The sequence below is a fragment of the Anomaloglossus baeobatrachus genome, chromosome 1 (assembly GCF_048569485.1).
Source record: "Anomaloglossus baeobatrachus isolate aAnoBae1 chromosome 1, aAnoBae1.hap1, whole genome shotgun sequence".
NCBI classification, from domain to species: domain Eukaryota; kingdom Metazoa; phylum Chordata; class Amphibia; order Anura; family Aromobatidae; genus Anomaloglossus; species Anomaloglossus baeobatrachus.
Genome location: NC_134353.1, coordinates 717377084 through 717400441, shown reverse-complemented (window position 1 = coordinate 717400441; position 23358 = coordinate 717377084).

Here is a 23358-nt window from a genome sequence, read left to right as displayed (position 1 = left end):
CATCAGCACAGGTCCTTTTAGCCATCATGATTTAGCCCCAACCATTAGTAAAACACTTCTATAATGGAATTAGCATAAATAATAGTGGGAGGAACAACAGGCAGGGGGGCGAGAATCACTACCAAATCCCACCCCAGCTACTAGCAGCTGCAGCTGTTCATTTTACAAACTTTACTTGCCTGTATTTTAAAACCTATACACCCTAGCTGACAACTAAAGGTATGCATAGAATCAGCCTGATAATGCCAGTATAGGACTGGCTTTAGCATACCTCCCAACTTTTAAAGAAGGAAAAGAGGGACAAAGTTTGCGGCGCGCGTAGCGCGCCGCGGCAAATTTTTAGGCCACGCCCCCTAACCACACCCATTTCACAGTCACGCCCATATCCACTCCCCATCCACACCCATTCAGCACAAACACGCAGGCAGCCGGCGGGCCTCCAGCACGGACACGCAGGCAGCCGGCGGGCCTCCAGCACGGACACGCAGGCAGCCGGCGGGCCTCCAGCACGGACACGCAGGCAGCCGGCGGGCCTCCAGCACGGACACGCAGGCAGCCGGCGGGCCTCCAGCACGGACACGCAGGCAGCCACAGTGAGGCGGCCGGTCGCCCGCACAGTGAGGCGGCCGGTCGCCTTCACAGACAGGCGGCCGGCCGCCTTCACAGACAGGCGGCGGGCCGCCCGCACAGAGAGGCGGCCAGCCGCCCGCACAGAGAGGCGGCCGGCTGCCCGCACAATGAGGCGGCGGGCCGCCCGCACAGACAGGCGGCGGGGGGCGCCCGCACAGACAGGCGGCAGGGGGGCGCCCGCACAGACAGGCGGCAGGGGGGCGCCCGCACAGACAGGCGGCAGGGGGGCGCCCGCACAGACAGGCGGCAGGGGGGCGCCCGCAGAGACAGGCGGCGGGGGGCGCCCGCACAGACAGGCGGCGGGTGGCGCCCGCACAGACAGGCGGCAGGGGGGCGCCCGCACAGACAGGTGGCGGGCCGACCGCACAGACAGGTGGCGGGCCGACCGCACAGACAGGCGGCCGGCCGACCGCACAGACAGGCGGCCGGCCGACCGCACAGACAGGCTCCGGCCGGGGGTGAGGGGGGAGGGAGGGAAATCAGCGCTGGGGAGATTAGTTTACTGTACCAGCAGCAGCACAGGCAGCGCTCCTCTCTATGCCACGTCTACTAGGATGGTAGGAGGGAAAAGCAGGGAGGCGGAGAGAGAGTGGGTGGGCGGAGCCCGGGAGCCGGCCGTCCCGCCCGTGGCAACGGGACAAACAACGTAAAGCGTGAAAGTCCCGCTGTATCCGGGACGGTTGGGAGGTATGCAGCATGTTAGAATGTGTACATAAGATCCCGCTGGTGGTGGCCGCAGCTTATAGGCCCCAAATCTGGTGACAGGTTCCCTTTAAAGTGAACCTGTCAGGTGCAATATGCACTCAGAGCCAGGAGCAGTTCTGGGTGTATATTGCTAATCCCTGCCTAACCGTCCCTGTATACACTAGCATAGATAAAGAGATCAAGAACAAATATTTTTAAAGATCTTATATCTTATGCTAATGAGCGCGGGGACTAGTCCGAAGGGCGTTACTTCACTTGGCTAGTCGGCTCGCATAGCATGTTAGCATGTTATTACGCCCCTGTGTGAGTACTAATACGCTATGTGAGCCGACTAGCCAAGTGAAGTAACGCCCTTGGGACTAGTCCCCGCGCTAATTAGCATAAGATATAAGCTCTTTAAAAATACTTTTTCTATAGATGCCTTTATCTATGCTAGTGTATACAGGGACGGTTAGGCAGGGATTAGCAATATACACCCAGAACTGCTCCTGGCTCTGAGTGCAGATTGCACCTGATAGGTTCCCTTTAAAGGGAAACTGTCACCAGAAATTTAGCAAAAAAATAAAAGATTCCCCTCTGCAGCTCCTGGGCTGCATTCTGGAAAGGTTCCTGTTGTTATTGTGCCCACTTTGAGACCTAAAAAAATACTTTATGAAGTCTTACCTTTTTGTATGCAAATCTGTTTTTATGGTCACGGGGGCGGGCTGCCTGGCGTCCGTTATTCCCCCTCCTGCCGCTGTACGCCGTCCCCCATTGCTCATTTCCATACATGAGGACGCCTTCCTCATGTAACTGTCCTCCTGAAGTTTTGTGCATGCCCAGTGCCACTCTCGCGGGACTGAGCACTGTGCAAAGTGTGAACGCTTTTGAGGTGATTGCGCAGGCGCGAGATTATGGGCGGCGCTGTGATTGTCATCAGCAGCGTCATCCAAGTACCTGCCCATAATCTTGTGCCCGCGCTTCTCACTCTGCCTCCACCGTTATGCGCAAGCACTGGCCATATGAACCACGTTACCTATTACCATGGGCGCGAGATTATGGGCGGCGCTGTGATTGTCATCAGCAGCGTCATCCAAGTACCTGCCCATAATCTCGTGCCCGCGCTTCTCACTCTGCCTCCACCGTTATGCGCAAGCACTGTCCATATGAACCATGTTACCTATTACCGTGGGCGCGAGATTATGGGCGGCGCTGTGATTGTCATCAGCAAAGTCATCCAAGTACCCGCCCATAATCTCGTGCCCACGCTTCTCACTCTGCCTCCACCGTTATGCGCAAGCACTGTCCATATGAACCATGTTACCTATTACCGTGGGCGCGAGATTATGGGCGGCGCTGTGATTGTCATCAGCAAAGTCATCCAAGTACCCGCCCATAATCTCGTGCCCGCGCTTCTCACTCTGCCTCCACCGTTATGCGCAAGCACTGTCCATATGAACCATGTTACCTATTACCGTGGGCGCGAGATTATGGGCGGCGCTGTGATTGTCATCAGCAAAGTCATCCAAGTACCCGCCCATAATCTCGTGCAAGCGGTAATAGGTAACATGGTTCATATGGCCAGCACTTGCGCATAACGGTGGAGTCAGAGGGAAAAGTGCGGGCACGAGATTATGGGCGGGTACTTGGTTAACGCTGTTGATGACAATCACAGCGCCGCCCATAATCTCGTGCCTGCGCAATCACCTGAAAAAGCGTTCACATGCGCAAATCTTCGGGAGGACAGTTACATGAGGAAGGCGTTCTTGTGTATGTAAATGAGCAATGGGGGACTGCGTAAAGCGGCAGGAGGGGGAATAACGGACGCCAGACAGCCCGCCCCCGTGACCATAAAAACACATTTGCATACAAAAAGGTAAGACTTCATAAAGTATTTTTGTAGGTCTCAAAGGGGGCACAATAACAACAGGAACCTTTCTAGAAGCAGCCCAGGAGCTGCAGAGGGGAATCTATTACTTTTATTGTGAAATTTCTGCTGACATGTTCCCTTTAACTGGTAGAGGAGCCAGGATAAAGCAGAGCTGAAGCTGTTGGGAAGCTAGGACCCAGCAGCTCTGCTCCACAGGCAGGAGACCACTGATCGGTAAGCTAATAGAAGCCTGCAGATGTCACTCTGCATAGGTTATTACTGGCCAGTGCTATCTGCAGGAGAGAGAAGTGCTGATTGCACGGTCTCCTCAGCGTCCTGACTCCCCGCGTGTCTGCAGCAGTGAGAAGCCGCACACGGGGAATCAGAGAGAACAGCTGCAGACAAACGCAGGCTCCGGGACTGGGGGGGTCGGCTCTGGGGGAGGGGGGATCGCTCTGCTGCAGGGAGGGGTCGCTCTGCTGCAGGGGGGTCGCTCTGCTGCAGGGGGTGATTCATACCTCAGCAGCAGTCACAGGAGTAGGTGCGCGGTCGGCTCTGTAATGAATAGAAGGGAGAAACAGCGAGGCGGGGCTACAGTGGGTGGGTGGAGCCCGGGATAAACAGCCTCACGGGCGGGACCCGGGATCAAAGGCTCAGAAGAGGGACTGTCCCGCTGTATCCGGGACGGTTGGGAGGTATGGCTTTAGGTTATATAGGAAAATCCTGCTGATTCGTGCGCTTTAAAGTGAAGGTGTTGCGTTTTTTATTTTTGTATTAATAATAGTGATTATTAAATCAAGTATTTTTAATACAAAAGTAAACTCACTGTTTATTTAGTTTTTATTTAATTCTAGTTTTACTGAAACACGGGGGCTGCCATCTTGGATCTGCTGTGTGTAACAACAGTTACTCACCTCTATTATGGCAGCTCTCTGTACATTTACTCTGATAGTTCTGCTGCGACCCCTAGACTTAATTCAGAAAAGCTCCCTGCTGTGACCTGGATGCGACCCTGGGCTGTCCAGATCACTGCAGAGGGAGGAGATCAGCACCATCTTTGTGCAGCTCACAGCATATGCTGTGTGCTGTACTTTCCCCCTGTCACCCATTCGGCCTGTGTGAGTACCAGCGCCCATCCCTCCACCTCCGCTGCTACCATCTCCAATGACACCCCCCGCTCTTTCTCCCTCACTGCCTACCCTCCCCCCCGCTCTCCTTGCCGCAGCCTCTGCGGGCAGGGGCATAACTACCGTGGTTGCAAAGGTCGCTATGGAGGCCTAGGGAGGCTGGCTGCATTATTATACATGGAGGCCTGGGAGAGGCTGGCTGCATTAGTATACATGGAGGCCTGAGGAGGCTGGCTGCATTATTATACATGGAGGCCTGGGAAGGCTGGCTGCATTATTATACATGGAAGTCTGGAAAGGCTGGCTGCATTATTATACATGGAGGCCTGGAGAGGCTGGCTGCATTATTATACATGGAGGCCTGGGGAGACTGGATGCATTATTATACATGGAGGCCTGGGGTGCTGCATTATACATGGAGGTCAAGTTATACATGGAGGCCTGGGGTGCTGCATTATATATGGAGGTCTATGGGGCTGCATAATAAACATGAAGGACACCTTATACATGAACTAATGGGGTTGTATTATACATGGAGGTCTAAGGGGCTGCATTATACATGGAGGTCTTTGGGGATGCATTATACAACATGAAGGAGGGACACCTTATAAATGGACTAGGGGTGCATTATACATGGAGGAGTATGCGGCTGCATAATACAAAATGAAATACACCTCATACATGGAATATAGGGATGCATTATACATGGAGGAGTATGGGGCTGCATAATACAATATGAAGTTTTATGGGGTTGCGTTAAAATACATATAGGACTATGGAGGCTACATTATAATATATGGAGGACTATGGAGCCTACCTTATACATGTACTGTGGGGATGCATTATAAAACATGGAGGACTATGTGTTGCAGTATAATATATGGAGTACTCTGGGTGAATTATAACATATGGAGAATTATGGGGTGAATTATAACATATGGAGAACTATGAGAAATTAATTATAATAATTGGTGGGCTATGAGGGCTACTTTATACATGGAGGACTATGGCGGTGCATTATAATATATGGAGGATTATGTGGTGTAGTAAAATATATGGAGGACTATGAGGTGAATTATAATACATGGAGAACTATGGGAAATGCATTATAATACATGGAGGACTATGGAGGTGCATTCTTGTTGTGAATGTTAGTTATGTTTTGGCTGCTGGGAGGCTCCCTCTGGTGGCCAGGAATGGTTTGGACTTGGACCAGGTGTGTTGTGCAGTGGGTGTTTCCTTTGCTAACTCTCTGCTTATTTAAATCCTGGTCTGATTGCAGGCTGTTGCCGGATGTCAGTTGTTCTTTGTATCTCCAGCCTGCTTCATCCTGCTCTACACCACATCTTCCCCAGATAAGTGCTTGCTCTTTATTTATTGTCTGGTTCTTTGTTTATCTGGGTTTGTCATTTGCTGTGGTTGGTTTCAGTTTATTTGCTTGCAGGGATTTTCCCCCTCAGTGGATTGTTGGGGAACTCCCTGCAGTTATGTTTGGAGTATAGCTCCTTTGGGTCCATGTGTTTGTGGCTTGTTGACTTTGTTATGATTCTTGTTTTCTGTTCATTGGTATGACAAGGGCACCTGGTATAGGACGGAGTTCAGATCGTACGATCTGAGGGCCTTTTTGTACTATCAGGAAGTTGGTATTTTGCAGGGTTTTTCTCTGGCCACCATCAGTCCCTTTCCTGTCCTTTCCTATTTTAGTCAGCGGGGGACTCACCTTTTGCTAATCCTGTCATCTACCTGTGTATTGTGTTTTTCCTATATCACCGCAGTCTTTGAATGTGGGGGGCTAGCTATTCTTGTCTATTTTCTGAGGCAGAGAGTTATTCATCTTTCCTACCTTTAGGATAGTTAGTTCTCCAGCTGGGTTCGCGGTGCACAGGATGTTAGTTCACCCCTCGGCTACTTCTAGTTGTGATAGTAAGGGGATGGCGGCCAGATTAGTTGCCAATGCTCTTGTCACCTTTTGCCAATGATTTGTGGTGGTCTTCCATGGTTCCGGATCATAACACATTCTAATATATGAAGGGTTATGTGGGACCCTTTATACTATATGGAGGGCTATGTGGGGGCCATTACAGTATTTGGAGAACGATATACAAGGGGGGACAAAGATACAAGCAGGGGATGGGAAAGTTTTGTTCTGGGACGAAAAAGGCTCTTTCCCTCAGCACCCAGCTTTCCCATGCTCTGCTATACATCTCTCAGCACCCAGCTTTCCCATGCTCTGATATGGGAAAGCTGGGTGCTGAGCGAAAGATGTATAGCAGATCATGGGGAAGCTGGGTGCCGAGGACAAGATAGATATCAGAACATAGGAACGCTGGGTGCTGATAGAGGGATTTCAGATCATTGGAAATCTCAGTGCTGAGGGTAAGAGCCAAGTGTCAGTGTCATTATCCCGTAGCCCGAGTGTCAGTGTCATTATTCCGTACCCCAAGTGTTGGTGTACGTGGAGAGGGGGGGACCCAGGTTTGAACTTTGCACCGGGGCCCATCAAAGTATAGTTACGCCACTTTTTTGTCTTCAAGGACAATTTCATGCCATGGGCGTGGCTTGTGCGCCCTCGTATGCCGGCCTCTTTCTGGGCTACTGGGAGAGGCTGGTATTTGGTGACGGGGGCTCTGAGCTTTGCGCCCATGTCCAGTACTGTCTGCGATGCATAGATGACATTTTCTTTGTGCGGCAGGGCTCTGTTGAGCGGCTTGATCAGTTTATGGAGTATTTGAATACTAACAACTAGAGATGAGCGAACCGGTCCCGGTTCGGCTCGAGGCCGGTTCGCTGAACGGGGGTCCCGTTCGAGTTCGGTTCGTCGAACGTTCGACGAACCGAACTCGAACCTATAGGCTATAATGGGAGGCAATCACAAACACATAAAAATGCATTATAAATGTACACAAACAGTTAATAAACATTGCCATAACACTTACCGGTCCTCGCGATCCCTTCTGCACTCTGTCTCCTGCCGCTATTCCATCCGATGATCGCTGAATCCTCCCGGTGACCTGCACTGCCAGCAGAGAAGCAGGACCTATCGTGACGTCAAAATAGCCATGTGACCAGTCACGTGGCTATTATCTCATTGGCTACAGACTGGTCACATGACTATGACACGTCATGTAGGACCTGCGAGTGCATCTCTCCGGTACACGGTGCACATATGTGTATCGCCGTGTACCGGCGACATGCTCTAGCACACGGTCGACTCCCCGTTCCGTTAGGGACCGGCTGACACAGCCGGTCATTAACGGAGATCACCGTTGCCATAGCAACGCAGTTAGCGGTGACGTCACCGCTAACCGCGGCTCCGGGAGCACCGTTGCTATGGTAACGCGTCTGTCAGCGTTACCGCTAGCAGCCAGCAGTGATCACTCACGGAGTGAAGGCTGCACGCTGCTTCCCGATTGTAGTGAGCATTGTAGTTAGGATGGAGGTTCCCCAGCCCCAAGTGATGCCCCTCACTACAATCGTCACTACTACTACACTAGAAAGAAAGAAGACAGAAGAGCAGGATCGTGGAGGGCTGACAGGGGTAATAAAGATGGAGTCTCTAATGTGTCTGTGTATTTATTTCTATTAAAGTATTTTTTCTCTGTGTGGTGTCTTTTTTTAACCCTTTATTGGAGATTCTTAATGGCCGGGTCAAACGTGCCTGACATTAAGAATCTCTGGCTTAATACTGGCTGGTAAAACAAAGCCAGTATTAACTCATGATTACCCAACAAGCCACCCGGCTCCAGGGCTGTTGGAAGAGTTGGATACAGCGCCAGATGATGGCGCTTCTATGAGAGCGCCATTTTCTGGGACGGCTGCGGACTGAAATCCGCAGCAGAGGCGCCCACAAACCTCGGGCTAACCTGTGCTGCGGATTCCAATCCCCAGCTGCCTAGTTGTACCCGGCTGGACACAAAAATAGGGCGAAGCCCACGTCATTTGTTTTTTAATTATTTCATGAAATAAGTGAAATAATTAAAAAAAACGGGCTTCCCTATATTTTTGGTTCCCAGCCGGGTACAAATAGGCAACTGGGGGTTGGAGGCAGCCCGTGGCTGCCAGCTGTACCTGGCTAGCATACAAAAATATGGCGAAGCCCACGTCATTTTTTTGGTGGGCAAAAAACTTCTGCATACAGTCCTGGATGGAGTATGCTGAGCCTTGTAGTTCTGCAGCTGCTGTCTGCTCTTCTCCATACAGACAGACAGCAGCTGCAGAACTACAAGGCTCAGCATACTCCATCCAGGACTGTATGCAGAAGTTTTTTGCCCCCTGAAAAAATTATGTGGCTTCGCCATATTTTTGTATGCTAGCCAGGTACAGCAGGCAGGTACGGCTGCCCCCAACCCCCAGTTGCCTATTTGTACCCGGCTGGGAACCAAAAATAAAGGGAAGCCCTTTTTTTATTATTTCATGAATTTCATGAAATAATTAGAAAATAAATGACGTAGGCTTTGCCCCATTTTTGTGTCCAGCCAGGTACAACTAGGCAGCTGGGATTGGAATCCGCACCACCGGTTGGCCTGAGCTTTCTGGGCCCCACTGCTGCGAATTGCAGTCTGCAGCCACCTCAGAAAATGGCATTTTCATAGAAGCGCCATCTTCTGGCGCTGTATCCAACTCTTCCAGCACCTGCCTGCTATACCTGGCTAGCATACAAAAATATGGCGAAGCTCACGTCCTTTTTTTGTAGCTTTTTGGCAAAAAAAAAAAAAAATGCTTCCCTGGATTTTCCATTGCCAGTGAAGGTAACACCAAGCAGTGGGGGTTAGCAGCCAGTAGCTGCTTGGATTACCCTTAGCTAGCAATACAAAAAATGCAGTGGGAGCTAACATATATTTTTTTTTAATTATTTATTTAAATAACTAAAAATAAAATGGGCTTCCCTGTATTTTGATTGCTGGACATCACAGTGCTGTAAAAATAAATCTTTAAAAAAATGACGTAGCGCTCCGCGGTATTTTTGATTCTCAGCGCAGATAAAGCAGACAGCTATGGGTTGCCACCCCCATCTGCCTGCCGTTACCTTGGTTGGCAATCAAAATACAGGGAAGCCCATTAATTTTTTCTATTTAAAAAATAGTTAAAAAAAAAAAATTACGTTGGGTCCCCCCATTTTTGATAGCCAGCTAGGGTAAAGCAGACGGCTGTAGCCTGAAAACCACAGCTGGCAGCTTTACCGTGGTTGGGGATCCAATGTGGAGGTCCCCTCAGGCTCTTTTTTATAATTATTTTATAAATATTAATAATTACACAATAAAAGTAGGGGACCCCCCAAATTGGATCACCAGCCAAGGTAAAGCGGACAGCTGTGGTCTGGTATTCTCAGGGTGGGAAGGTCCATAGTTATTGGGCCTTCACAGCCTAAAAATAGCAGGCCGCAGGCACCCCAGACGTGGCGCATCCACTAGATGCGCCAATCCTGGCGCTTCACCCCAGCTCATCCCGTGCCCTGGTGCAGTGGCAAACGGGGTAATAAATCGGGTTGATACTAGCTGTAAAGTCACCTGAGATCAAGCCCAGCAGTTTGTGATGTCATGGCGTCTATTAGATACCCAACATCATAAACTGTCAGTACTAACAAAAACAAAAAATCAACAAAAGAAATTTATTTGAAAAAACAGTCCCCAAAACATTTCCTCTTTCACCAATTTATTGTAAGAAAAAAAATAAAGGGGTCCCACGACGACTCTGGACCGTCTAGAATATGGGGGGGAGACACTCAGGGAACGTATCCCCCATTTTCTAGGAGTGCGGACCCTTCATGTGAGGAGTGTGGGTGCAATGAATCTGCACTCACTCTCCCCGGGTCCACAGCAGCAGAGTCCATGTCGTAATGGTTGCTACCAAAGCTGCAATGCCCTGCTCATGAGGTAAGGGCATGCCTAATCAGGAGAACTACTGTAGAGGAAGCTCTGCTCACTGGTATATAGGTGCTCAGAGGTAATAATAGATAAAATTAGTGAGTAACCTCGGCACTCTATATCTCCCAGACTAAGTCAGTAAGTCACAACGGATAGTAATGCAAAATCACTCTTTATTGGTCCGTATTAAGAACATTTTTTTTTCATAAGCATATATGTTTTTGTCCAAAACAAGTTACAAATGACGTTTCGGCCTGAGCCTTCGTCAGATTGGACTTATCTGCATGTAATCATGAAAAATGACAATAATCAGTATCACATAAGAGTGAGAGAACAATAACATAAACTCGAACAATGTAGAGGTACAATTGGGATGCAGCAAAAAAATTGCAACACAGCAAGAAATGAAACACATGATACAAATGTCATAATACAGTACAAGGACAATATAGTAATGACAAATATGGGGTCAGAGTAGGCTTAGACAGCTCTGGTACGAAAAAGATGTCAATCATGAAGTAACATGTGCAGTAGGTGTAGAGCTACACTATGCATGGCAGAGCTAATGGGTAGACCGACCATAGAAAAAGTAGAGAAAAAGTGGAGAAAAAGTGGAGAATAAGTGGAACATAAGAGGAGAAAAAGTGGAGAAAAAGTGGAGAAAAAAGTGGAGAAAAAGTGGAGAAAAAGTGGAGAAAAAGTGGAGAAAAAGTGGAGAAAAAGTGGAGATTAAGAGGAGAAAAAGTGGAGAAAAAAGTGGAGAAAAAGTGGAGAAAAAGTGGAGCATAAGTGGAGAAAAAGTGGAGAAAAAGTGGAGAAAAAGTGGAGCATAAGAGGAGAAAAAGTGGAGAAAAAAGTGGAGAAAAAGTGGAGAAAAAGTGGAGCATAAGAGGAGAAAAAGTGGAGAAAAAGTGGAGAAAAAGTGGAGCATAAGAGGAGAAAAAGTGGAGAAAAAGTGGAGAAAAAGTGGAGCATAAGAGGAGAAAAAGTGGAGATTAAGAGGAGAAAAAGTGGAGAAAAAGTGGAGTATAAGAGGAGAAAAAGTGGAGAAAAAGTGGAGAAAAAGTGGAGAAAAAGTGGAGAAAAAGTGGAGCATAAGAGGAGAAAAAGTGGAGATTAAGAGGAGAAAAAGTGGAGAAAAAGTGGAGAAAAAGTGGAGAAAAAGTGGAGAAAAAGTGGAGCATAAGAGGAGAAAAAGTGGAGAAAAAAGTGGAGAAAAAGTGGAGAAAAAGTGGAGAAAAAGTGGAGATTAAGAGGAGAAAAAGTGGAGCATAAGAGGAGAAAAAGTGGAGAAAAAAGTGGAGAAAAAGTGGAGAAAAAGTGGAGAAAAAGTGGAGATTAAGAGGAGAAAAAGTGGAGCATAAGAGGAGAAAAAGTGGAGAAAAAAGTGGAGAAAAAGTGGAGAAAGTGGAGAAAAAAATGGAGAAAAAGTGGAGAAAAAGTGGAGAAAAAGTGGAGAATAAGAGGAGAAAAAGTGGAGAAAAAGTGGAGAAAAAGTGGAGAATAAGAGGAGAAAAAGTGGAGAATAAGTGGAGAAAAAAATGGAGAAAAAGTGGAGAAAAAGTGGAGAAAAAGTGGAGCATAAGAGGAGAAAAAGTGGAGAAAAAGTGGAGAAAAAGTGGAGAAAAAGTGGAGCATAAGAGGAGAAAAAGTGGAGATAAAAGTGGAGAAAAAGTGGAGAAAAAGTGGAGCATAAGAGGAGAAAAAGTGGAGAAAAAGTGGAGAAAAAGTGGAGCATAAGAGGAGAAAAAGTGGAGAAAAAGTGGAGAAAAAGTGGAGCATAAGAGGAGAAAAAGTGGAGAAAAAGTGGAGAAAAAAGTGGAGAAAAAGTGGAGAAAAAGTGGAGAAAAAGTGGAGAAAAAGTGGAGAAAAAGTGGAGATTAAGAGGAGAAAAAGTGGAGAAAAAGTGGAGAAAAAGTGGAGCATAAGAGGAGAAAAAGTGGAGAAAAAAGTGGAGAAAACGTGGAGAAAACGTGGAGAAAAAGTGGAGAAAAAGTGGAGAAAAAGTGGAGCATAAGAGGAGAAAAAGTGGAGAAAAAGTGGAGAAAAAAGTGGAGAAAAAGTGGAGAAAAAGTGGAGAAAAAGTGGAGAAAAAGTGGAGAAAAAGTGGAGCATAAGAGGAGAAAAAGTGGAGAAAAAGTGGAGAAAAAGTGGAGCATAAGAGGAGAAAAAGTGGAGAAAAAGTGGAGAAAAAAGTGGAGAAAAAGTGGAGAAAAAGTGGAGAAAAAGTGGAGAAAAAGTGGAGAAAAAGTGGAGATTAAGAGGAGAAAAAGTGGAGAAAAAGTGGAGAAAAAGTGGAGCATAAGAGGAGAAAAAGTGGAGAAAAAAGTGGAGAAAACGTGGAGAAAACGTGGAGAAAAAGTGGAGAAAAAGTGGAGAAAAAGTGGAGCATAGGAGGAGAAAAAGTGGAGAAAAAAGTGGAGAAAACGTGGAGAAAAAGTGGAGAAAAAGTGGAGCATAAGAGGAGAAAAAGTGGAGATTAAGAGGAGAAAAAGTGGAGAAAAAGTGGAGCATAAGAGGAGAAAAAGTGGAGAAAAAAGTGGAGAAAAAGTGGAGAAAAAGTGGAGAAAAAGTGGAGATTAAGAGGAGAAAAAGTGGAGCATAAGAGGAGAAAAAGTGGAGAAAAAAGTGGAGAAAAAGTGGAGAAAGTGGAGAAAAAAATGGAGAAAAAGTGGAGAAAAAGTGGAGAAAAAGTGGAGAATAAGAGGAGAAAAAGTGGAGAAAAAGTGGAGAAAAAGTGGAGAATAAGAGGAGAAAAAGTGGAGAATAAGTGGAGAAAAAAATGGAGAAAAAGTGGAGAAAAAGTGGAGAGAAAGTGGAGAAAAAAATGGAGAAAAAGTGGAACACCCTTTGGTACCTTTCATGTGGCACTAAGGGGTGCTTAGCTTTGTATTTAGCCAAAAAAATGAAAAAAAAATGACATAGGGTTCCCCCTAGTTTTGTAGCCAGCTAGGGTAAAGCAGACGGCTGCAGCCTGCAGACCACAGCTGGCAACCTCACCTTGGCTGGTAATCCAAAACTGAGGGCACCCCACGCTGTTATTTTAAATTAAATAAATAATTGAAAAAAAAAACACGTAGGGGTCCCCCAAAATTGGATCACCAGCCAAGGTAAAGCAGACAGCTGGGGCCTGATATTCTCAGACTAGGGAGGTCCATGGTTATTGGAATCTCCCCAGCCTAAAAATAGCAGGCCGCAGCCGCCCCAGAAGTGGCGCATCCATTAGATGCGCCAATCCTGGTGCTTCGCCCCAGCTCATCCCGCGCCCTGGTGCGGTGGCAAACGGGGTAATATTTGGGGTTAATACCAGATGTGTAATGTCACCTGGCATCAAGCCCTGGGGTTGGTGAGGTCAGGCGTCTATCAGATACCCGACATCACCAACCCAGTCAGTAATAAAAAAAAAATACACGACAAACACATTTTTATTTGAAAAAACACTCCCCAAAACATTCCCTCTTTAACCAATTTATTAGATTGAAAAACAAATCCAGGTCTGGTGTAATCCAAGGGGTTGCCATGACGATGCACACTGTCCCAGTCAATGAAGAGCAGGATGTTCCCCATTGGCTGGGAGAGCAGTGCAGTGACCTGAGCTAACATCAATGGGTCAGCCCAGGTCACTGCAGGGGGGTGACAAGTGCTGCTGTCAGTGAGGTACATTACCTGCGCTGATCTCCAGCACACTGACAGCCCCTGTCACTGAGCTCAATGACCGCCCGGCGCCTTCACACCAAGTATCGCGAGAGGTCCGTGACGTCACCGCTAGTCAGTCTCGGGTCGGAAGCGATAGGTGATGTGACAAGCGGCGGCCATGGAGGACAGTGACAGCGCTGAGGTCGGGATGGCGGGACTTCATCACCGCAGGTAAGCCAAGCGAGCGAGCGAGCGGGCGGGGCGGGCGGGCGGGCGGGGGGGGGGGGGGGGGATGTGGATGTGTGTGTGTGTGTTTGTGTATGTGTATGTATGTGTACATGCCGCGGGCAGGAGGGGGTGGAGCGAGCTGAGCGGGAAAGTGTGGGCTTCCTGCACGTAACTAAGATAAACATCGGGTTACTAACCAAAGCGCTTTGCTTGGATACCCGATGTTTATCTTGGTTACCAGCTTGTGGCAGGCTGCCAGCGATGGCTCCTGCTCACTGTAGCTGTAAAAAGCCCTGCTTTTTGCTGCTAGAATCGTTCTCGAACGTATCTAGAACTATCGAGCTTTTAGCAAAAAGCTTGAGTTCTAGTTCGATCTCGAACAGCCCAAAAATCACTCGAACCTAGAACTGGAGAACCACGAACCACGAACCGCGCTCAACTCTACTAACAACTTTAATATGAAATTGACCTGTAAGAGCAGCAGATGCAGGATTGACTTCCTGGACATATTGATCACTGTGGACAACAGGGGGTTGATCCAAACTGCTGCAAGCCTTATCCGCCCATAACCCTTCTACGATTTGCGCCATCCTGACCAGGCAGTATTTGAGGATGAGACGAATTTGCTCGTCTGACACAACCTTTGAGACACAGTCAGCGGACCTTAGGGACCACTTCCGTGATAGGGGTTATAGTGGTAGGAGCATCAGGTCGGGCTATAATCGTGCCAAAAGGACCCCAAGGGTGCAACTACTAACGGGTACCCCTAAAAACGGGAACAACAAGACAGTGCAGTGAGGTTTATCGGAACATACAACCAGGAGTGGGAGACAATGCGGTACATCATGAAAAAGCATTGACCGGTTTTACTAACAGACTAAATAACGTATGTCTTGAACACCAATGATGTGAACATGGTGCAAGACTCAAAAAACATAACTATACAATAGGATAAAGAGTTGCACACAAGTCACAATGTATATGGGAATGATGAAAAGCAAAACTGCTATGGGAATACTAGACTTAAAAATACAATGAACTATCTGAAAAAGTGAAAAAACCTGAAAAATGAGATATGCATAACTGCTATGAATAATAGGGTTATAAGAGATGTTGTTTAGCCATTGTATTGATCAATGCAAAAGAGCCCCAAACCAACGCCAAGGTAATCTCTATTTTTGGGGCCACAGCCATTTGTTTTACTTCACATATATAGCTTGGTCCTTTGCTTCCCATACAGAGCAAGTTTTTCAACTGCAGGTGAGATTACATATAGGCTAGGGACCCCAAAAATAAAGATTACCTTGGCGTTGGTTTTGGGGCTCTTTTGCATTGATCAATACAATGGCTAAACATCTCTTATATTCCTATTATTCATAGCAGTTATGCATATTTCATTTTTCATGTTTTTTCACTTTTTCAGATAGTTCATTGTATTTTTCAGTCTAGTATTCCCATAGCAGTTTTGCTTTTCATCATTCCCATTTACATTGTGACTGGTGTGCAACTCTTTATCCTATTGTATGGTTTTACTAACAGATCCGGTACTAGTGTGAAGGTTGGAAATTTAGGGGAGACCACAAATGGGGGTCCCTCGTCTGGGTCACAGAGGTCGTATTTCAAATCAAATCTGCGCAGATGTATGTATGAGAAGCAATAACCACACAGAGAAGTGTCTCTATTCGGGAGAAGCTCAATGGTCTTCTAATTCGTATATTGTAAAACATTCACAGTTAAACAATTCAACATTTTACCTTGTGATGGGAACAAGGAGTAAAGATAAAGCCCCAGCTTCACATCCCAGCTGGTGAGAACTAGTGTGCTATGAATATCGCTTTGTCCATTGTTCATTCTGGCTTTGTTTTCTCCATTAACACCTAAAGGCCCAGTCACACTAAACAACTTACCAGCGATCCCAACAACGATACAACCTGATAGGGATCACTGGTAAGTTGCTAGGAGGTCGCTGGTGAGATGTCTCACTAAGCGACGCTCCAGCGATCCCACCAGCAACCTGACCTGGCAGGGATCGCTGGAGCGTCGCTACACGGGTTGCTGGTGATCTGTCAAACAGGCAGATCTCATTAGCAACCAGTGACCAGCCCCCAGCGCCGCGTGGAAGCGATGCTGCGCTTGGTAACTAAGGTAAATATCGGGTAACCAACCCGATATTTACCTTGGTTACCAGCGCACACCGCTTAGCGCTGGCTCTCTGCACACCTAGCCACAATACACATTGGGTTAATTACCCGATGTGTACTCTGCTACGTGTGCAGGCAGCAGGAGCCGGCTTCTACGGACGCTGGTAACCACGGTAAACATCGGGTAACCAAGAAGCCCTTACCTTAGTTACCCGATATTTACCTTCGTTACCAGCGTCCGCCGCTTTCACACTGCCAGTGCCGCCTCCCTGCTGCCTGCACACATAGCCACAGTACACATCGGGTTAATTACCCGATGTGTACTGTGGCTACGTGTGCAGAGAGCAGGGAGCTGGCACTGACAGCTGAGAGCGGCGGACGCTGGTAACGAAGGTAAATATCGGGTAACCAAGGTAAGGGCTTCTTGGTTACCCGATGTTTACCGTGGTTACCAGCATCCGCAGAAGCCGGCTCCTGCTGCCTGCACATTTAGTTGTTGTTCTGTCGCTGTCACACACAGCGATGTGTGCTTCACAGTGGGAGAGCAACAACTAAAAAATGGCCCAGGACATTCAGCAACAACCAACGACCTCACAGCAGGGGCCAGGTTGTTGCTGGATGTCACACACAGCAACATCGATAGCAACATCACTGCTACGTCACAAAAGTTGTTCCTTAGCAGCGATGCTGCTAGCGATGTTGCTTAGTGTGACGGGGCCTTTACTGTACACACATCTTAGAATCATACTATGGCGTCATATAGCTCATCAAGAGAATGCCAAGAGTGTGTAAAGCAGTAATCAAAGCAAAAGGTGGCTACTTTGAAAAACCTAGAATATAAGACATAGTTTCAGTTGTTTCAAACTTTTTTGTTAAGTATTTCATTCCACATGTGTTAATTCATAGTTTTGATGCCTTCAATGTGAATCTACAATTTTCACAGTAATGAAAAAAAAGAAAACTCTTTGAATGAGAAGGTGTGTCCAAACATTTGGCCTGTACTGTGTACAAAATATTCTAAACATCTCGATTTATTCAGTATCAAGTATAAGCACCACTTGCAGAAATACATGCACTTAAAAATCTCACATAGATATTAATGATATTTGTGACGCCCCTGCAGTAACCAGCTGTCACAAAATAAGGTAACAACAAGGTAACAGCTCGGGTCCTACATGACTGTGCCAGTCACTACACACACACTAGCACACCAGGACATTTATACTCGCTGTACCCGGCTGGGAGCCTCACCTAGCCAGATGACAGGGGTGGGCACTGTGAAATAACAGGCAGCCAACTGGGAGGAAGAGACCAGACCTGGTGGAGAAGATAGTGACCTTGAGAGTGTTGGTAGACAGTGGAACAGTCAGAAGAGTTTAGGAAGTGAAGGAGAGCAGAAGAGTTTACGAGGAAGAAGTAGTAGGTTGTGAAGAGAGGAGTAGTAAGAAAGGTGTCAAGACAGACCAGAGACTCTTGAGACACAGATAGAAAGTGAAAGGAACCAGAATGGAAAGTGAGGAATAAGAAAGTCGGTGGGGTGGTAGAAAAGATACTGCAAAGACCTGGAGAAAGATCAGCCACTCAGAGGAGGAAAGTAGCTGCACAGTGAGGGAGCAAGCTCCAAGGACAGAGGAATCCTGTGAGGTGGACATCCAGGGCTCACAGTACTTTGCACGCACCAGTTGCAGATTCTAGAACAGACCAGGAATTCAAGCCATCTGTTAACTCTGCCAGGCGGGTGGGTTTTCAGGACTCATCTCCCACCACTAAAGTTCGAGGCATCAGCAGCAAAGAGGGGACCGGGACATATTCCTTTAAATAGTCCAAGCTGCCTGCGGCAGGACTCAGACACCAGGAGGACCTCCAAGTGCTCCACACCAGGGGGGACCCACATACACCAGAGTGCACAGTTGGAGAGTGGCACCAGGTTGGCAGGCACAGCCATCAGGACACGGGTGCATCTGGTATCCAGTACGTCCCCAGGGCGTGAATCCAGTGAGTACAAACCATCAAACTGCCCTCTTTGTCTGGACTGCTTCATTGATGCGCGCCTCTACGTTAACCCTTCACGTACCCCTGGGGAAAAGCACTGCTCGCGGAGGGCTCCACCATCCATGCTGCCCCCATCCATCATCCCCAGTGGGAACCCGCAGCGGCGGCCCTACTATCCCTGGCCGCAAACCGCGAGTGGCGTAGTCGGACTTTTAAATGAAAAATAAAAAAAAAAATATAACTGTTCAATGGTGCCCCCGAATCCGGGATCCCTCGAGCCACGGACCGCCTGGATCTGAGCAGCTCGCCAGCCCCGGGGTGCGACAGCTTTTAAAAACTGGTGTAGTTGGCAGGATTCTGACGAGACCCGTCAAAACAGGTTACAGTGCGCCTCTTTGGACTTTACCACCCAAATTTAAACTTGCCGCCATTTTCTGAACTGTAAAACTGCTGCGCCATCAGTAAAAGGGCGCGAAATCTGAACTCCCCGCCTCTTGGGAGTGTCCAGGATGTAAGAGGATGGCCCAAGGCAGAGACTGGAACTTTGCAAAAAAGATGTTTCTGGATGCCAGAGGGAAGCATGTCTCCCCCAGGGGAGCAGGAGTCCGGCGACCTGGAGCAACGCACTGCCACCTTACTGGACTGGGAGCTAACTCAGTTCTGCGTCCGTATGCGGGTGCAGTCACTCCGGCAACTGATGGAGTGGCGTGCGGAGCTGCGGGACTTAGCTGTGGTGGTGCGGGCCCATGAAAGCCGGGCCACACAACAAGTGCGAGTCCGAGAGGTGGCCACTCAGACCCCCTTGCTGATGCCACTTGGGGTGGAGGTGGAGCAAGAGTGCCGCACCACCGGAGAGCACTGATTAGAACTGACCGCCAGATGTGACCTGATGCCTGTTTCAGCTGTGGACTAGGCTGCAACCCCAGTCCCAACGGCCAGACCAGACCAGGTCGCAATGCCTCCACAACCGGCCGAGAAGGACCAGGACGCACAGCTGTCGTCACCAGCAGAGGACGCAGTAGCGATGCCTGATTCCCTGCCTGCGATGACCCTGCCTGCCATCATGGAGGAGAAGGACATCACTGAACCTGCATTGGAGGCTTTACCAGCTGCCGTTACCAGGGCCCTGGCAGTGGAACTACCAGAGGTGAGCCAACCTGCCCTGCCATGGATCCTGACCCGTTCCTTGCCTCAGATTGTCCAGGCAGCCAGCTTGGGTGCTGCCCCATCACTGGAGGCCGAAGAGGCGTGCCAGGCCATGGCCTTAAAATTGTCACAGCAGCGGGAGTAAACGGAGACCTGGAGGGCCCAAATGGAGGCTCGTGACCTGCATGCAAAGCAAACTCTCCAGCTAGCTACTTGGGGAGCCCGTAGAGCCCGTTACCTGGGGTTAGTGGACCGGTTCCACCAAAAGAAAGGCTGGGGGTTTATCTCTGAACCGGGCCTCAGTGTGGGTGTGTTCGTGTCCTGCCAGGACGTGAGGGCCCACCTACCCAGGGGTGACCCTGGACGGGACCTGAAAGTGGGTGACGTGGTGTCCTATACCAGGCACCATGGGGAGTGGGGCTGGTACGCTCTGGATGTGGAGCCGCGACCAGATCGGATCGTTGAAGAAGAACCCAGCCCTGCACACCCTTCAGCAACCCCACAATAAGGTAACTGTGCCAAGTTACACAGAGATTGCCAACCTGTTTCAGTTTTTCAGTTACCCCAGTTTAATGAGTGAAATGTTACAGTAAAATGTTTTAATGCCTTGAATGTTTTGATAATTTTGCCAAATGCATTGAACTTTGAGATGCTTTGAAGATAAGGGAGGTATGGTCACCTCCCTGACGAAGGCTATGGCCGAAACACGTGTTGGTGTGGCTCAGCAGTGGCTAATGGCGACAGGTAATCTACCCCTATGATGGGATTTCCTTGGTATTTTTCCTTGGCTTTTCCTGCCTGTGTTTATGCCTTTTAGTGATATGCAAACAGTTAATCATATCATATGGTTTGCTTGAAGATCACATTCATCTAAATTACTGTTATACCCATGATGGGGACAGATATTTAGAATATAACATATAACTTTATCCCTATGTAATCTATTGATTTTCTGTTTGCAAACTCATTTGCTGAGTCTTGTGGTGCCTCGGCACTTTGTTCATTACTCGCCCTTGCATGTACTGTTTTTACCATTATCTTTAATAAAAATTCTATATTTTATTATTGTATTGTCCTTGGCTACCTTTTTCTATTGGTTTTGTTCTGGCGTAGTAGCCTGACTCCATTTGGAGATTACTTATTTATTAATTTTTTTCGCTCATTCGTGTATATCTCCTTGTGGCGACACAATTTGGTATTCAAACTGCCCTCTTTGTCTGGACTGCTTCATTGCCACGAGCCTCAACGTTAAGCCTTCACCTACCCCTGGGGAAAAGCCCTGCTCACGGAGGGCTCCACCATCCATGCTGCCCCCATCCATCATCCCCAGTGGGAACCCGCAGCGGCGGCCCTACTATTCCTGGCTGCAAACCGCGAGTGGCGTAGCCGGACTTTATTTTTTTTATTTTTCATTTAAAACTGTTCGACAGTGCCCCCGGGTCCGGGACCCCTCGAGCCACGGACTGTCCGGATCCAAGCAGCTCGGCTGCCACGGGGCATGACATATTATTACTGTTATATATTGCAATTAGTGAGGTATGAGGAAAGTCAAGAAAGGCCAAGGGACATTAGCATCAGTAATAGGACAACATAGTCAACTATGTTGATGGCAGACAATAGGTCTAGGAGGAGGAGTAAAGAATATTGTCAGTTAGGTTTGGCTGTTAGTAAGTCATTTGTCATTTTGATTAGGGTAGTATCAGTGGAGTTGGTGACAGAATCCAGATTGTCAGTTGTTGAAGACTGTGTTGGATGACAGGTGATTTGAGGTGATAAATAGACATAGAGGTTGGATAAAGGAATAGCTTCTTTTTCTAGGCATGATGGTTGAATGTTTCAGATGATAAGTTAAAGACATGGTTAGGGCGGCGATAAGTGTGGCGCCCTGGACTAGCCAGGTCATCACAGGGACTACAACACGACACCCCCACCCCAAGATAGGCACATCAGCCACACACCAAATCCTTGTTGCCTCCTTCCAGGGGCTGATGTCCACACCAGGTGGGGTGGTGCCAGGTGGTTGGCCCCACCCACTAGAGAGTTCACAGTCCTGGAGGCGGGGAAAGGAAGAGAGCAGTTAGGGAGGTCAAAGAGTGAGGAGCAAAGTAGTAGTAGAGGAGCAAACTGACTGTGTCCGGGTACGTGGCCCGGGCACCGAGAGCAAGGTTGGCAGACGGTGGTGGCCGTCTGCAGGAGAGGCAGATCAACGCGGAACCGTAGGACCGGGGACGGGTGGTGGCCCGCCGGTACCGAACCGGGGAGCGAAGTGAAGCCAGCACAAACCGGCAGGGCCTGCGGACCCCGACCAGGCTTGGAGTTGCCGTTAAACAGGTCAAATCCATTAGGAAACCCCTGGGGTTCCGGTCACTAACAGCTAAGACCCGATTGAAGGCAACCGTTCAACCAGCAAAAGGGAAATACAGCTAACGCCACAGCTAGAGTTCCCAGGGCCAGAGCCTGCGGGCAAAAGGGCTCCTCCGGCACATATACACGCTGGGGAGCGGGTTACCGGTGGGAAGCTATCGGGACCGAACATACACAAAAGGTGTAGGGAAAGGCAGCCACCACCAACCGTCCGGGAGAAACCACAGCAGCCGGCTGCGGGACCCGTCCATCCAGCCGTTTGGTTTACCAGAAACTTTGCATCCATTTGTGGCTGAGTGAGTACTACCGTGCCATCCAGCACCACGCTGCGCAGTCCAAGCGACCCTGCACCCATCCGACCCTGCCTCCCCGTCACCTCACCGGGCCCCGGGACAACCAACCCCTACCCACGGAGGGGGAAACAACATCCCAGCTGCTCCCTGCCATCGCTCCTGGGATCCCCGTCACCAGCAGCGGTGGTGCCACAACCTCACCACAAACCGTGGGTGGCGTCACGGACCAAATCCCCAAACCAAACTACCCCCTTTCACTCACGGGCGAGGATCGCCGTTCGAGTCCCCGGATCCGGCCCACCGCTCGAGCCACCGAGCAGCAGCAGCAGCAGCGCCGGACCCAAGCGTGGTGAGCACAGCGCCCCGCCGCCCGTGACAATAAGCATTATAGTTAGGCTATTGAGGAGGTGAGATGGGATAGGATCAAATGCACAAGTGGTGATCTGTGACTTGGAGAGAAAGCTATAATTTAGTGATGATGGGAAAGAAGGTTATGTGGGAGGGGCATTTATCTCTTATGCAGAAGAGTTGTGGTTGTTGAACATTAAAACTTTTTTGATGTTGTCAATCATGTTTTTGAAATGTGAGGCAAAGTGTTCTGCTGAAATAAGGGAGGTGTGAGGTGGCAATGGTGGACGAAGGAAAGAATTGAAAGTGTTGAATAACTGTTTGGGATTATGGAATAGTGAAGATATGAGAGTTTTGCAGTAATGCTCTATAGCAGAGATGAAGGCCAACTTGAATTTGAAGGATTCGTTTTTGAATGTGATAAAGTCTTCTTGTGTATGAGTGTGTTTTCTTCCAATGCCTCTCTGCAACCCTGGATGCTTGCTACAAAGTTTTGTGTGGTTGCTGTGTCATGGTTTTCTATTGATTTGTCTCATTTTGTCATGCACAAGAGGGGCAACCGAGTAAATAGTGATGTGAGTGTGGCATTGTAGAAAACATTGGCTATGCCCGTGTTGTGGAATGAAGATATGATGGACATGAATAGCAAAGAGTCACAAAGTGTGTGAATGTCTAGACATGGTAGGTTTAGAATTGCTGGGATTTCGAAGCAGTTCAAGAGAACAAGGATGAGAGTGTAAGTAGGTGATGGTCAGAAAGGATGAAAGGTGACATGCTAAGATTTGATAGGGAACAAAGGTGGGTAAAGATGAGATCTAGAGTATGTCTATATTTATAGGTGCAAATAAGAAAGCCGCGGAGACACCATCACGTGTTTCTCAACGCTGCCAGGAAACTAGCCAGGTCTTTCACCGGGAAGGAACAACCACGGGAAGGGCAGTCTCCAGTCAAGGAGACCACCTATACCAAACATGGTATCCATCCACAGACAGCCGTTTCGGGGTATTTGCCCCTCATCAGTGTGGAGTAGGAATC